This window comes from Papaver somniferum, chromosome 9 (genome assembly GCF_003573695.1).
Source record: "Papaver somniferum cultivar HN1 chromosome 9, ASM357369v1, whole genome shotgun sequence".
NCBI lineage: Eukaryota > Viridiplantae > Streptophyta > Magnoliopsida > Ranunculales > Papaveraceae > Papaver > Papaver somniferum.
Genome location: NC_039366.1, coordinates 202,224,257 through 202,240,628, shown reverse-complemented (window position 1 = coordinate 202,240,628; position 16,372 = coordinate 202,224,257).

Genomic DNA, 16,372 nt, shown 5'->3' with positions numbered 1-16,372 from the left:
GCCAAGTTTTGAAGCCTAGGCCTCATAAACACGAATTTTCTAATTAGATCAGTTTCAAGTGTACATTCAAATAATACACACTCGAAAATACTCGAACGCTATAATTTAGCTCAACCGGTGTCTATTTTTATTGGAAACATGCTAATGATCATGACTTGTTGGTCTATAGACCCAGATGATCTTGATATTTTAGCTAAATTTTGAAGTCTAGGCCTCATAAACAAGATTTGTCTACTTAGAGCAGTTTCGAGTGTAGATTCGAAAAATACACACTCGAAAAGACTCGAACGCTGTAATTTAGCTCAAGATGTGTCTATTTTGATTGAAAACATGCTAATGATTAGGACATGTTGGTCTATAGACCCACATGATCTTGATATGTTAGCCAATTTTTTAAGGCTAAGCCTCATAAACACGAATTTTCTACTTAGAGCAGTTTCGATTGTACATTCAAATAATACACACTCGAAAAGACTTGAACGCTATAATTTAGATCAACCAGTGTCTATTTTTATTGGAAACATGCTAATGATCAGGACATGTTGGTCTATAGACCCAGATGATCTTGATATTTTTGCTAAATTTTGAAGTCTAGGCCTCATAAACAAGATTTGTCTACTTTGAGCAGTTTCGAGTGTACATTCGAAAAATACACACTCGAAAAGACTCGAATGTTATAATTTAGCTCAAGAGATGTCTATTTTGATTGAAAACATGCTAATTATCAGGACATGTTGGTCTATAGACCCACATGATCTTGATATTTTATCCAAGTTTTGAATCCTAGGCCTCATAAACACGAATTTTTTCCTTAGAGCAGTTTCGAGTGTACATTCGAATAATACACACTCGAAAAGACTTGAACGCTATAATTTAGATCAACCAGTGTCTATTTTTATTGGAAACATGCTAATGATCAGGACATGTTGGTCTATAGACCCAGATGATCTTGATATTTTAGCAAAATTTTGAAATCTAGGCCTCATAAACAAGATTTGTATACTTAGAGCAGTTTCAAGTATACATTGAAAAAATACACACTCGAAAAGACTCGAACGCTATAATTTAGCTCAAGAGGTGTCTATTTTGATTGAAAACATGCTATTGATCAGGACATGTTGGTATATAGACCCACAAGATCTTGATATGTTAGCCAAGTTTTGAAGGCTAGGCCTCATAAACACGAATTTTCTAATTAGAGCAGTTTCAAGTGTACATTCAAATAATACACACTCGAAAATACTCGAACGCTATAATTTAGCTCAACCGGTGTCTATTTTTAGTGGAAATATGCTAATGATCATGACTTGTTGGTCTATAGACCCAGATGATCTTGATATTTTAGCTAAATTTTGAAGTCTAGGCCTCATAAACAAGATTTGTCTACTTAGAGCAGTTTCGAGTGTAGATTCGAAAAATACACACTCGAAAAGACTCGAACGCTGTAATTTAGCTCAAGATGTGTCTATTTTGATTGAAAACATGCTAATGATTAGGACATGTTGGTCTATAGACCCATATGATCTTGATATGTTAGCCAATTTTTGAAGGCTAAGCCTCATAAACACGAATTTTCTACTTAGAGCAGTTTCGATTGTACATTCAAATAATACACACTCGAAAAGACTTGAACGCTATAATTTAGCTCAACCGGTGCCTAATTTTATTGGAAACATGCTAATGATCAGGACATGTTGGTCTATAGACCCAGATGATCTTGATAATTTAGCTAAATTTTTAGGTCTAGGCCTCATAAACAAGATTTGTATACTTAGAGCAGTTTCGAGTGTAAATTCGAAAAATACACACTCGAAAAGACTCGAACGTTATAATTTAGCTCAAGAGATATCTATTTTGATTGAAAATATGCTAATTATCAGGGCATGTTGGTCTATAGACCCACATGATCTTGATATTTTAGCCAAGTTTTGAAGCCTAGGCCTCATAAACACGAATTTTCTAATTAGAGCAGTTTCAAGTGTACATTCAAATAATACACACTCGAAAATACTCGAACGCTATAATTTAGCTCAACCGGTGTCTATTTTTATTGGAAACATGCTAATGATCATGACTTGTTGGTCTATAGACCCAGATGATCTTGATATTTTAGCTAAATTTTGAAGTCTAGGCCTCATAAACAAGATTTGTCTACTTAGAGCAGTTTCGAGTGTAGATTCGAAAAATACACACTCGAAAAGACTCGAACGCTGTAATTTAGCTCAAGATGTGTCTATTTTGATTGAAAACATGCTAATGATTAGGACATGTTGGTCTATAGACCCACATGATCTTGATATGTTAGCCAATTTTTGAAGGCTAAGCCTCATAAACACGAATTTTCTACTTAGAGCAGTTTCGATTGTACATTCAAATAATACACACTCGAAAAGACTTGAACGCTATAATTTAGCTCAACCGGTGCCTATTTTTATTGGAAACATGCTAATGATCAGGACATGTTGGTCTATAGACCCAGATGATCTTGATAATTTAGCTAAATTTTTAGGTCTAGGCCTCATAAACAAGAGTTGTATACTTAGAGCAGTTTCGAGTGTACATTCGAAAAATACACACTCGAAAAGACTCGAACGTTATAATTTAGTTCAAGAGATATCTATTTTGATTGAAAATATGCTAATTATCAGGGCATGTTGGTCTATTGACCCACATGATCTTGATATTTTAGCCAAGTTTTGAAGCCTAGGCCTCATAAACACGAATTTTCTAATTAGAGCAGTTTCAAGTGTACATTCAAATAATACACACTCGAAAATACTCGAACGCTATAATTTAGCTCAACCGGTGTCTATTTTTATTGGAAACATGCTAATGATCATGACTTGTTGGTCTATAGACCCAGATGATCTTGATATTTTAGCTAAATTTTGAAGTCTAGGCCTCATAAACAAGATTTGTCTACTTAGAGCAGTTTCGAGTGTAGATTCGAAAAATACACACTCGAAAAGACTCGAACGCTGTAATTTAGCTCAACCAATGTCTATTTTGATTGAAAACATGCTAATTATCAGGGCATGTTGGTCTATAGACCCACATGATCTTGATATTTTAGCCAAGTTACGAAGCCTAGGCCTCACAAACACGAATTTTCTACTTAGAGCAGTTTCGAGTGTACATTCAAAAAATACACACTCGAAAAGACTCGAACGCTATAATTTAGCTCAAGAAGTGTCTATTTTGATTGGAAACATGCTAATGATCAGGACATGTGGTCTATAGACCCACATGATTTTGATATTTTAGCCAAATTTTGAAGTCTAGGCCACATAAACAAGATTTTTCTACTTAGAGCAGTTTCGACTGTACATTCGAAAAATACACACTCGAAAAGACTCGAACGCTATAATTTAGCTCAAGAGGTGTCTATTTTGATTGAAAACATGCTATTTATCAGAGCATGTTAGTCTATAGACCCACATGATCTTGATATTTTAGCCAAGTTTTGAAGCCTAGGCCTCATAAACACGAATTTTTTATTTAGAGCAGTTTCGAGAGTACATTCGAATAATACACACTCGAAAAGACTCGAACACTATAATTTAGCTCAACAGGTTTCTATTTTGATTGAAAACATGCTAATTATCAGGACATGTTGGTCTATAGACCCACATGATCTTGATATTTTATCCAAGTTTTGAATCCTAGGCCTCATATACACGAATTTTCTACTTAGAGCAGTTTCGAGTGTACATTCGACTAATACACACTCGAAAAGACTCAAACTCTATAATTTAGCTCAACAGGTTTCAATTTTTATTGGAAACATGCTAATGATCAGGACATATTGGTCTATAGACCCAGATGATCTTGATATTTTAGCAAAATTTTGAAATCTAGGCCTCATAAACAAGATTTGTATACTTAGAGCAGTTTCGAGTATACATTGAAAAAATACACACTCGAAAAGACTCGAACGCTATAATTTAGCTCATGAGGTGTCTATTTTGATTGAAAACATGCTATTGATCAGGACATGTTGGTATATAGACCCACAAGATCTTGATATGTTAGCCAAGTTTTGAAGGCTAGGCCTCATAAACACGAATTTTCTAATTAGAGCAGTTTCAAGTGTACATTCAAATAATACACACTCGAAAATACACGAACGCTATAATTTAGCTCAACCGGTGTCTATTTTTATTGGAAACATGCTAATGATCATGACTTGTTAGTCTATAGACCCAGATGATCTTGATATTTTAGCTAAATTTTGAAGTCTAGGCCTCATAAACAAGATTTGTCTACTTAGAGCAGTTTCGAGTGTAGATTCGAAAAATACACACTCGAAAAGACTCGAACGCTGTAATTTAGCTCAAGATGTGTCTATTTTGATTGAAAACATGCTAATGATTAGGACATGTTGGTCTATAGACCCACATGATCTTGATATGTTAGCCAATTTTTGAAGGCTAAGCCTCATAAACACGAATTTTCTACTTAGAGCAGTTTCGATTGTACATTCAAATAATACACACTCGAAAAGACTTGAACGCTATAATTTAGCTCAACCGGTGTCTATTTTTATTGGAAACATGCTAATGATCAGGACATGTTGGTCTATAGACCCAGATGATCTTGATAATTTAGCTAAATTTTGAGGTCTAGGCCTCATAAACAAGATTTGTATACTTAGAGCAGTTTCGAGTGTAAATTCGAAAAATACACACTCGAAAAGACTCGAACGTTATAATTTAGCTCAGGAGATATCTATTTTGATTGAAAATATGCTAATTATCAGGGCATGTTGGTCTATAGACCCACATGATCTTGATATTTTAGCCAAGTTTTGAAGCCTAGGCCTCATAAACACGAATTTTTTATTTAGAGCAGTTTCGAGTGTACATTCGAATAATACACACTCGAAAAGACTCGAACACTATAATTTAGCTCAACAGGTTTCTATTTTGATTGAAAACATGCTAATTATCAGGACATGTTGGTCTATAGACCCACATGATCTTGATATTTTAGCCAAGTTACGAAGCCTAGGCCTCATAAACACGAATTTTCTACTTAGAGCAGTTTCGAGTGTACATTCAAATAATACACACTCGAAAATACTCGAACGCTATAATTTAGCTCAACCGGTGTCTATTTTTATTGGAAACATGCTAATGATCATGACTTGTTGGTCTATAGACCCAGATGATCTTGATATTTTAGCTAAATTTTGAAGTCTAGGCCTCATAAACAAGATTTGTCTACTTAGAGCAGTTTCGAGAGTAGATTCGAAAAATACACACTCGAAAAGACTCGAACGCTGTAATTTAGCTCAAGATGTGTCTATTTTGATTGAAAACATGCTAATGATTAGGACATGTTGCTCTATAGACCCACATGATCTTGATATGTTAGCCAATTTTTGAAGGCTAAGCCTCATAAACACGAATTTTCTACTTAGAGCAGTTTCGATTGTACATTCAAATAATACACACTCGAAAAGACTTGAACGCTATAATTTAGCTCAACCGGTGTCTATTTTTATTGGAAACATGCTAATGATCAGGACATGTTGGTCTATAGACCCAGATGATCTTGATATTTTTGCTAAATTTTGAAGTCTAGGCCTCATAAACAAGATTTGTCTACTTTGAGCAGTTTCGAGTGTACATTCGAAAAATACACACTCGAAAAGACTCGAATGTTATAATTTAGCTCAAGAGATGTCTATTTTGATTGAAAACATGCTAATTATCAGGACATGTTGGTCTATAGACCCACATGATCTTGATATTTTGGCCACGTTTTGAAGCCTAGGCCTCATAAACACGAATTTTCTACTTAGAGCAGTTTCGAGTGTACATTCGAAAAATACACACTCGAACGCTATAATTTAGCTCTAGAGGTGTCTATTTTGATTGGAAACATGCTAATGATCAGGACATGTTGGTCTATAGACCCAGATGATCTTGATATTTTAGAAAAATTTTGAAATCTAGGCCTCATAAATAAGATTTGTCTACTTAAAGCAGTTTCGAGTGTACATTCGAAAAATACACACTCGAAAAGACTCGAACGCTATAATTTAGCTCAAGAGATGTCTATTTTGATTGAAAACATGCTATTGATCAGGACATGTTGGTCTATAGACCCACATGATCTTGATATGTTAGCCAATTTTTGAAGGCTAGGCCTCATAAACACGAATTTTCTACTTAGAGCAGTTTCGAGTGTACATTCGAAAAATACACACTCGAAAAGACTCTAACGCTATAATTTATCTCAAGAGGTGTCTATTTTGATTGAAAACATGCTAATTATCAGGACATGTTGGTCTATAGATCCAGATGATCTTCATATTTTAGCAAAATTTTGAAATCTAGGCCTCATAAACAAGATTTGTCTACTTAGAGCAGTTTCAAGTGTACATTCGAAAAACACACACTCGAAAAGACTCGAACGCTATAATTTAGCTAAAGAGGTGTCTATTTTGATTGAAAACATGCTATTGATCAGGATATGTTGGTCTATAGACCCACATGATCTTGATTATTTTAGCCAAGTTTTGAAGCCTAGGCCTCATAAACACGAATTTTCTACTTAGAGCAGTTTCGAGTGTACATTCGAATAATACACACTCGAAAAGACTCGAATGCTATAATTTAGATCAACAGGTTTCTATTTTTATTGGAGACATGCTAATGATCAGGACATGTTGGTCTATAGACCCAGATGATCTTGATATTTTAGCTAAATTTTGAAGTCTAGGCCTCATAAACAAGATTTGTCTACTTAGAACAATTTCAAGTGTATATTCGAAAAATACACACTCGAAAAGCCTCGAACGCTATAATTTAGATCAACAAGTTTCAATTTTTATTGGAAACATGCTGATGATCAGGACATGTTGGTCTATAGATCCAGATGATCTTGATATTTTAGCAAAATTTTGAAATCTAGGCCTCATAAACAAGATTTGTCTACTTAGAGCAGTTTCGAGTGTACATTCGAAAAATACACACTCGAAAAGACTCGAACGCTATAATTTAGCTCAAGAAGTGTCTGTTTTGATTGAAAACATGTTATTGATCAGTACATGTTGGTCTATTGACCCACATGATCTTGATATTTTAGCCAAATTTTGAAGTCTAGGCCACATAAACAAGATTTTTCTACTTAGAGCAGTTTCAAGTGTAAATTCGAAAAATACACACTCGAAAAGACTCGAACGCTATAATTTAGCTCATGAGGTGTCTATTTTGATTGAAAACATGCTAATTATCAGGACATGTTGGTATATAGACCCACATGATCTTCATATTTTAGCCAAGTTTCGAACCCTAGGCCTCATAAACACGAATTTTCTACTTTGAGAGCAGTTTCGAGTGTACATTCGAATAATACACACTCGAAAAGACTCGAACGCTATAATTTAGCTCAACCGATGTCTATTTTGATTGAAAACATGCTAATTATCAGGACATGTTGGTCTTTAGACCCACATGATCTTGATATTTTATCCAAGTTATGAAGCCTAGGCCTCATAAACACGAATTTTCTACTTAGAGAAGTTTCGAGTGTACATTCGAAAAATACACACTCGAAAAGACTCGAACGCTATAATTTAGCTCAAGAGGTGTCTATTTTGATTGGAAACATGCTAATGATCAGGACATGTTGGTCTATAGACCCAGATGATCTTGATATTTTAGAAAAATTTTGAAATCTAGGCCTCATAAATAAGATCTGTCTACTTAAAGCAGTTTCGAGTGTACATTCGAAAAATACACACTCGAAAAGACTCGAACGCTATAATTTAGCTCAAGAGGTGTCTATTTTGATTGAAAACATGCTAATTATCAGAGCATGTTGGTCTATAGACCCACATGATCTTGATATGTTAGCCAATTTTTGAAGGCTAGGCCTCATAAACACGAATTTTCTACTTAGAGCAGTTTCGAGTGTACATTCGAAAAATACACACTCGAAAAGACTCTAACGCTATAATTTATCTCAAGAGGTGTCTATTTTGATTGAAAACATGCTAATTATCAGGACATGTTGGTCTATAGATCCAGATGATCTTGATATTTTAGCAAAATTTTGAAATCTAGGCCTCATAAACAAGATTTGTCTACTTAGAGCAGTTTCAAGTGTACATTCGAAAAATACACACTCGAAAAGACTCGAACGCTATAATTTAGCTCAAGAGGTGTCTATTTTGATTGAAAACATGCTATTGATCAGGATATGTTGGTCTATAGACCCACATGATCTTGATATTTTAGCCAAATTTTGAAGTCTAGGCCACATAAACAAGATTTTTCTACTTAGAGAAGTTTCGAGTGTACATTCGAAAAATACACACTCGAAAAGACTCGAATGCTATAATTTAGCTCAAGAGGTGTCTATTTTAATTGAAAACATGCTAATTATCAGGACATGTTGGTCTATAGACCCACATAATCTTGATATTTTATCCAAGTTTTGAAGCCTAGTCCTCATAAACACGAATTTTCTACTTAGAGCAGTTTCGAGTGTACATTCGAATAATACACACTCGAAAAGACTCGAACGCTATAATTTAGATCAACAGGTTTCTATTTTTATTGGAGACATGCTAATGATCAGGACATGTTGGTCTATAGATCCAGATGATCTTGATATTTTAGCTAAATTTTGAAGTCTAGGCCTCATAAACAAGATTTGTCTACTTAGAACAATTTCAAGTGTATATTCGAAAAATACACACTCGAAAAGCCTCGAACGCTATAATTTAGATCAACAAGTTTCAATTTTTATTGGAAACATGCTGATGATCAGGACATGTTGGTCTATAGATCCAGATGATCTTGATATTTTAGCAAAATTTTGAAATCTAGGCCTCATAAACAAGATTTGTCTACTTAGAGCAGTTTCGAGTGTACATTCGAAAAATACACACTCGAAAAGACTCGAACGCTATAATTTAGCTCAAGAAGTGTCTATTTTGATTGAAAACATGTTATTGATCAGTATATGTTGGTCTATTGACCCACATGATCTTGATATTTTAGCCAAATTTTGAAGTCTAGGCCACATAAACAAGATTTTTCTACTTAGAGCAGTTTCGAGTGTAAATTCGAAAAATACACACTCGAAAAGACTCGAACGCTATAATTTAGCTCATGAGGTGTCTATTTTGATTGAAAACATGCTAATTATCAGGACATGTTGGTCTATAGACCCACATGATCTTCATATTTTAGCCAAGTTTTGAACCCTAGGCCTCATAAACACGAATTTTCTACTTTGAGAGCAGTTTCGAGTGTACATTCGAATAATACACACTCGAAAAGACTCGAACGCTATAATTTAGCTCAACCGATGTCTATTTTGATTGAAAACATGCTAATTATCAGGACATGTTGGTCTTTAGACCCACATGATCTTGATATTTTATCCAAGTTATGAAGCCTAGGCCTCATAAACACGAATTTTCTACTTAGAGCAGTTTCGAGTGTACATTCGAAAAATACACACTCGGAAAGACTCGAACGCTATAATTTAGCTCAAGAGGTGTCTATTTTGATTGGAAACATGCTAATGATCAGGACATGTTGGTCTATAGACCCACATGATCTTGATATTTTATCCAAGTTTTGAATCCTAGGCCTCATAAACACGAATTTTTTACTTAGAGCAGTTTCGAGTGTACATTCGAATAATACACACTCGAAAAGACTCGAACACTATAATTTAGCTCAACAGGTTTCTATTTTGATTGAAAACATGCTAATTATCAGGACATGTTGGTCTATAGACCCACATGATCTTGATATTTTATCCAAGTTTTAAATCCTAGGCCTCATAAACAAGAATTTTTTACTTAGAGCAGTTTCGAGTGTACATTCGAATAATACACACTCGAAAAGACTCGAACGCTATAATTTAGCTCAACCAATGTCTATTTTGATTGAAAACATGTTAATTATCAGGGCATGTTGGTCTATATACCCACATGATATTGATATTTTAGCCAAGTTACGAAGCCTAGGCCTCATAAACACGAATTTTCTACTTAGAGCAGTTTCGAGTGTACATTCAAAAAATACACACTCGAAAAGACTTGAACGCTATAATTTAGCTCAAGAGGTGTCTATTTTGATTGGAAACATGCTAATGATCAGGACATGTTGGTCTGTAGACCCACATGATTTTGATATTATAGCCAAATTTTGAAGTCTAGGCCACATAAACAAGATTTTTCTACTTAGAGCAGTTTCGACTGTACATTCGAAAAATACACACTCGAAAAGACTCGAACGCTATAATTTAGCTCAAGAGGTGTCTATTTTGATTGAAAACATGCTATTTATCAGAGCATGTTGGTCTATAGACCCACATGATCTTGATATTTTAGCCAAGTTTTGAAGCCTAGGCCTCATAAACACGAATTTTTTATTTAGAGCAGTTTCGAGTGTACATTCGAATAATACACACTCGAAAAGACTCGAACACTATAATTTAGCTCAACAGGTTTCTATTTTGATTGAAAACATGCTAATTATCAGGACATGTTGGTCTATAGACCCACATGATCTTGATATTTTATCCAAGTTTTGAATCCTAGGCCTCATATACACGAATTTTCTACTTAGAGCAGTTTCGAGTGTACATTCGACTAATACACACTCGAAAAGACTCGAACTCTATAATTTAGCTCAACAGGTTTCTATTTTTATTGGAAACATGCTAATGATCAGGACAAATTGGTCTATAGACCCAGATGATCTTGATATTTTAGCAAAATTTTGAAATCTAGGCCTCATAAACAAGATTTGTATACTTAGAGAAGTTTCGAGTATACATTGAAAAAATACACACTCGAAAAGACTCGAACGCTATAATTTAGCTCAAGAGGTGTCTATTTTGATTGAAAACATGCTATTGATCAGGACATGTTGGTATATAGACCCACAGGTTCTTGATATGTTAGCCAAATTTTGAAGGCTAGGCCTCATAAACACGAATTTTCTAATTAGAGCAGTTTCAAGTGTACATTCAAATAATACACACTCGAAAATACTCGAACGCTATAATTTAGCTCAACCGGTGTCTATTTTTATTGGAAACATGCTAATGATTAGGACATGTTGGTCTATAGACCCACATGATCTTGATATGTTAGCCAATTTTTGAAGGCTAAGCCTCATAAACACGAATTTTCTACTTAGAGCAGTTTCGATTGTACATTCAAATAATACACACTCGAAAAGACTTGAACGCTATAATTTAGCTCAACCGGTGTCTATTTTTATTGGAAACATGCTAATGATCAGGACATGTTGGTCTATAGACCCAGATGATCTTGATAATTTAGCTAAATTATGAGGTCTAGGCCTCATAAACAAGATTTGTATACTTAGAGCAGTTTCGAGTGTAAATTCGAAAAATACACACTCGAAAAGACTCGAACGTTATAATTTAGCTCAAGAGATATCTATTTTGATTGAAAATATGCTAATTATCAGGGCATGTTGGTCTATAGACCCACATGATCTTGATATTTTAGCCAAGTTTTGAAGCCTAGGCCTCATAAACACGAATTTTCTACTTAGAGCAGTTTCGAGTGTACATTCGAAAAATACACACTCGCGCGATAATTTAGCCCAAGAGGTGTCTATTTTGATTAGAAACATGCTAATGATCAGGACATGTTGGTCTATAGACCCAGATGATCTTGATATTTTTGCTAAATTTTGAAGTCTAGGCCTCATAAACAAGATTTGTCTACTTTGAGCAGTTTCGAGTGTACATTCGAAAAATACACACTCGAAAAGACTCGAATGTTATAATTTAGCTCAAGAGATGTCTATTTTGATTGAAAACATGCTAATTATCAGGACATGTTGGTCTATAGACCCACATGATCTTGATATTTTGGCCACGTTTTGAAGCCTAGGCCTCATAAACACGAATTTTCTACTTAGAGCAGTTTCGAGTGTACATTCGAAAAATACACACTCGAAAAGACTCGAACTCTATAATTTAGCTCAAGAGGTGTCTATTTTGATTGGAAACATGCTAATGATCAGGACATGTTGGTCTATAGACCCAGATGATCTTGATATTTTAGAAATATTTTGAAATCTAGGCCTCATAAATAAGATTTGTCTACTTAAAGCAGTTTCGAGTGTACATTCGAAAAATACACACTCGAAAAGACTCGAACGCTATAATTTAGCTCAAGAGATGTCTATTTTGATTGAAAACATGCTATTGATCAGGACATGTTGGTCTATAGACCCACATGATCTTGATATGTTAGCCAATTTTTGAAGGCTAGGCCTCATAAACACGAATTTTCTACTTAGAGCAGTTTCGAGTGTACATTCGAAAAATACACACTCGAAAAGACTCTAACGCTATAATTTATCTCAAGAGGTGTCTATTTTGATTGAAAACATGCTAATTATCAGGACATGTTGGTCTATAGATCCAGATGATCTTGATATTTTAGCAAAATTTTGAAATCTAGGCCTTATAAACAAGATTTGTCTACTTAGAGCAGTTTCAAGTGTACATTCGAAAAATACACACTCGAAAAGACTCGAACGCTATAATTTAGCTCAAGAGGTGTCTATTTTGATTGAAAACATGCTATTCATCAGGATATGTTGGTCTATAGACCCACATGATCTTGATATTTTAGCGAAATTTTGAAGTCTAGGCCACATAAACAAGATTTTTCTACTTAGAGAAATTTCGAGTGTACATTCGAAAAATACACACTCGAAAAGACTCGAATGCTATAATTTAGCTCAAGAGGTGTCTATTTTAATTGAAAACATGCTAATTATCAGGACATGTTGGTCTATAGACCCACATAATCTTGATATTTTATCCAAGTTTTGAAGCCTAGGCCTCATAAACACGAATTTTCTACTTAGAGCAGTTTCGAGTGTACATTCGAATAATACACACTCGAAAAGACTCGAACGCTATAATTTAGATCAACAGGTTTCTATTTTTATTGGAGACATGCTAATGATCAGGACATGTTGGTCTATAGACCCAGATGATCTTGATATTTTAGCTAAATTTTGAAGTCTAGGCCTCATAAACAAGATTTGTCTACTTAGAACAATTTCAAGTGTATATTCGAAAAATACATACTCGAAAAGCCTCGAACGCTATAATTTAGATCAACAAGTTTCTATTTTTATTGGAAACATGCTGATGATCAGGACATGTTGGTCTATAGATCCAGATGATCTTGATATTTTAGCAAAATTTTGAAATCTAGGCCTCATAAACAAGATTTGTCTACTTAGAGCAGTTTCGAGTGTACATTCGAAAAATACACACTCGAAAAGACTCGAACGCTATAATTAAGCTCAAGAGGTGTCTATTTTGATTGAAAACATGCTATTGATCAGGACATGTTGGTCTATAGACCCACATGATCTTGATATTTTAGCCAAATTTTGAAGTCTAGGCCACATAAACAAGATTTTTCTACTTAGAGAAGTTTCAAGTGTACATTCAAAAAATACACACTCGAAAAGACTCGAACGCTATAATTTAGCTCCAGAGATGTCTATTTTGACTGAAAACATGCTAATTATCAGGACATGTAGGTCTATAGACCCACATGATCTTGATATTTTAGCCAAATTTTGAAGTCTAGGACACATAAACAAGATTTTTCTACTTAGAGCAGTTTCAAGTGTACATTCAAAAAATACACACTCGAAAAGACTCGAACGCTATAATTTAGCTCCAGAGATGTCTATTTTGATTGAAAACATGCTAATTATCAGGACATGTTGGTCTATAGACCCACATGATCTTGATATTTTTGCCAAGTTTTGAAGTCTAGGCCACATAAACAAGATATTTCTACTTAGAGCAGTTTCGAGTGTACATTCGAAAAATACACATTCGAAAAGACTCGAACGCTATAATTTAGCTCCAGAGGTGTCTATTTGGATTTAAAACATGCTATTGATCAGGACATGTTGGTCTATAGACCCACATGATCTTGATATTTTAGCCAAATTTTGAAGTCTAGGCCACATAAACAAGATTTTTCTACTTAGAGCAGTTTCAAGTGTACATTCAAAAAATACACACTCGAAAAGACTCGAACGCTATAGTTTAGCGCCAGAGATGTCTATTTTGATTGAAAACATGCTATTGATCAGGACATGTTGGTCTATAGACCCACATGATCTTGATATTTTAGCCAAATTTTGAAGTCTAGGCCACATAAACAAGATTTTTCTACTTAGAGAAGTTTCAAGTGTACATTCAAAAAATACACACTCGAAAAGACTCGAACGCTATAATTTAGCTCCAGAGATGTCTATTTTGACTGAAAACATGCTAATTATCAGGACATGTTGGTCTATAGACCCACGTGATCTTGATATTTTAGCCAAATTTTGAAGTCTAGGTCACATAAACAAGATTTTTCTACTTAGAGCAGTTTCAAGTGTACATTCAAAAAATACACACTCGAAAAAGACTCGAACGCTATAATTTAGCTCCAGAGATGTCTATTTTGATTGAAAACATGCTATTGATCAGGACATGTTGGTCTATAGACCCACATGATCTTGATATTTTAGCCAAATTTTGAAGTCTAGGCCACATAAACAAGATTTTTCTACTTAGAGCAGTTTCAAGTGTACGTTCAAAAATTACACACTCGAAAAGACTCGAACGCTATAATTTAGCGCCAGAGATGTCTATTTTGATTGAAAACATGCTAATTATCAGGACATGTTGGTCTATAGACCCACATGATCTTGATATTTTAGCCAAATTTTGAAGTCTAGGCCACATAAACAAGATTTTTCTACTTAGAGCAGTTTCAAGTGTACATTCAAAAAATACACACTCGAAAAAGACTCGAACGCTATAATTAAGCTCAAGAGGTGTCTATTTTGATTGAAAACATGCTATTGATCAGGACATGTTGGTCTATAGACCCACATGATCTTGATATTTTAGCCAAATTTTGAAGTCTAGGCCACATAAACAAGATTTTTCTACTTAGAGAAGTTTCAAGTGTACATTCAAAAAATACACACTCGAAAAGACTCGAACGCTATAATTTAGCTCCAGAGATGTCTATTTTGATTGAAAACATGTTAATTATCAGGACATGTTGGTCTATAGACCCACATGATCTTGATATTTTAGCCAAGTTTTGAAGCCTAGGCCTCATAAACACAAGTTTTCTACTTAGAGCAGTTTCGAGTGTACATTCGAAAAATACACACTCGAAAAGACTCGAACGCTATAATTTAGCTCAAGAGGTGTCTATTTTGATTGAAAACATGCTAATGATCAGGACATGTTGGTCTATAGACCCACATGATCTTGATATTTTATCCAAGTTTTGAAGCCTAGGCCTCATAAACACGAATTTTCTACTTAGAGCAGTTTCGAGTGTACATTCGAATAATACACACTCGAAAAGACTCGAACGCTATAATTTAGATCAACAGGTTTCTATTTTTATTGGAAACATGCTAATGATCAGGACATGTTGGTCTATATACCCAGATGATCTTGATATTTTAGCAAAATTTTGAAATCTAGGCCTCATAAACAAGATTTGTCTACTTAGAGCAGGTTCGAGTGTACATTCGAAAAGTACACACTCGAAAAGACTCGAACGCTATAATTTAGCTCAAGAGGTGTCTATTTTGATTGAAAACATGCTATTGATCAGGACATGTTGGTCTATAGACCCACATGATCTTGATATTTTAGCCAAATTTTGAAGTCTAGGCCACATAAACAAGATTTGTCTACTTAGAGCAGTTTCATGTGTACATTCCAAAAGTACACACTCGAAAAGACTCGAACGCTATAATTTAGCTCAAGAGGTGTCTATTTTGATTGAAAACATGCTAATTATCAGGACATGTTGGTCTATAGACCCACATGATCTTGATATTTTAGCCAAGTTTTGAACCCTAGGCCTCATAAACACGAATTTTCTACTTAGAGCAGTTTCGAGTGTACATTCGAAAAATAAACACTCGAAAAGACTCGAACGCTATAATTTAGCTCAACCGGTGTCTATTTTGATTGGAAACATGCTAATGATCAGGACATCCTGGTATTTAGACCCACATGATCTTGATATTTTAGCTAAATTTTGAATTCTAGGCCTCATAAACAAGATTTGTCTACTTAGAGCAGTTTCGAGTGTACATTCGAAAAATACACACTCGAAAAGACTCGAATGTTATAATTTAGCTCAAGAGATGTCTATTTTGATTGAAAACATGCTAATTATCAGGACATGTTGGTCTATAGACCCACATGATCTTGATATTTTAGCCAAGTTTTGAAGCCTAGGCCTCATAAACACGAATTTTCTACTTAGAGCAGTTTCGAGTGTACATTC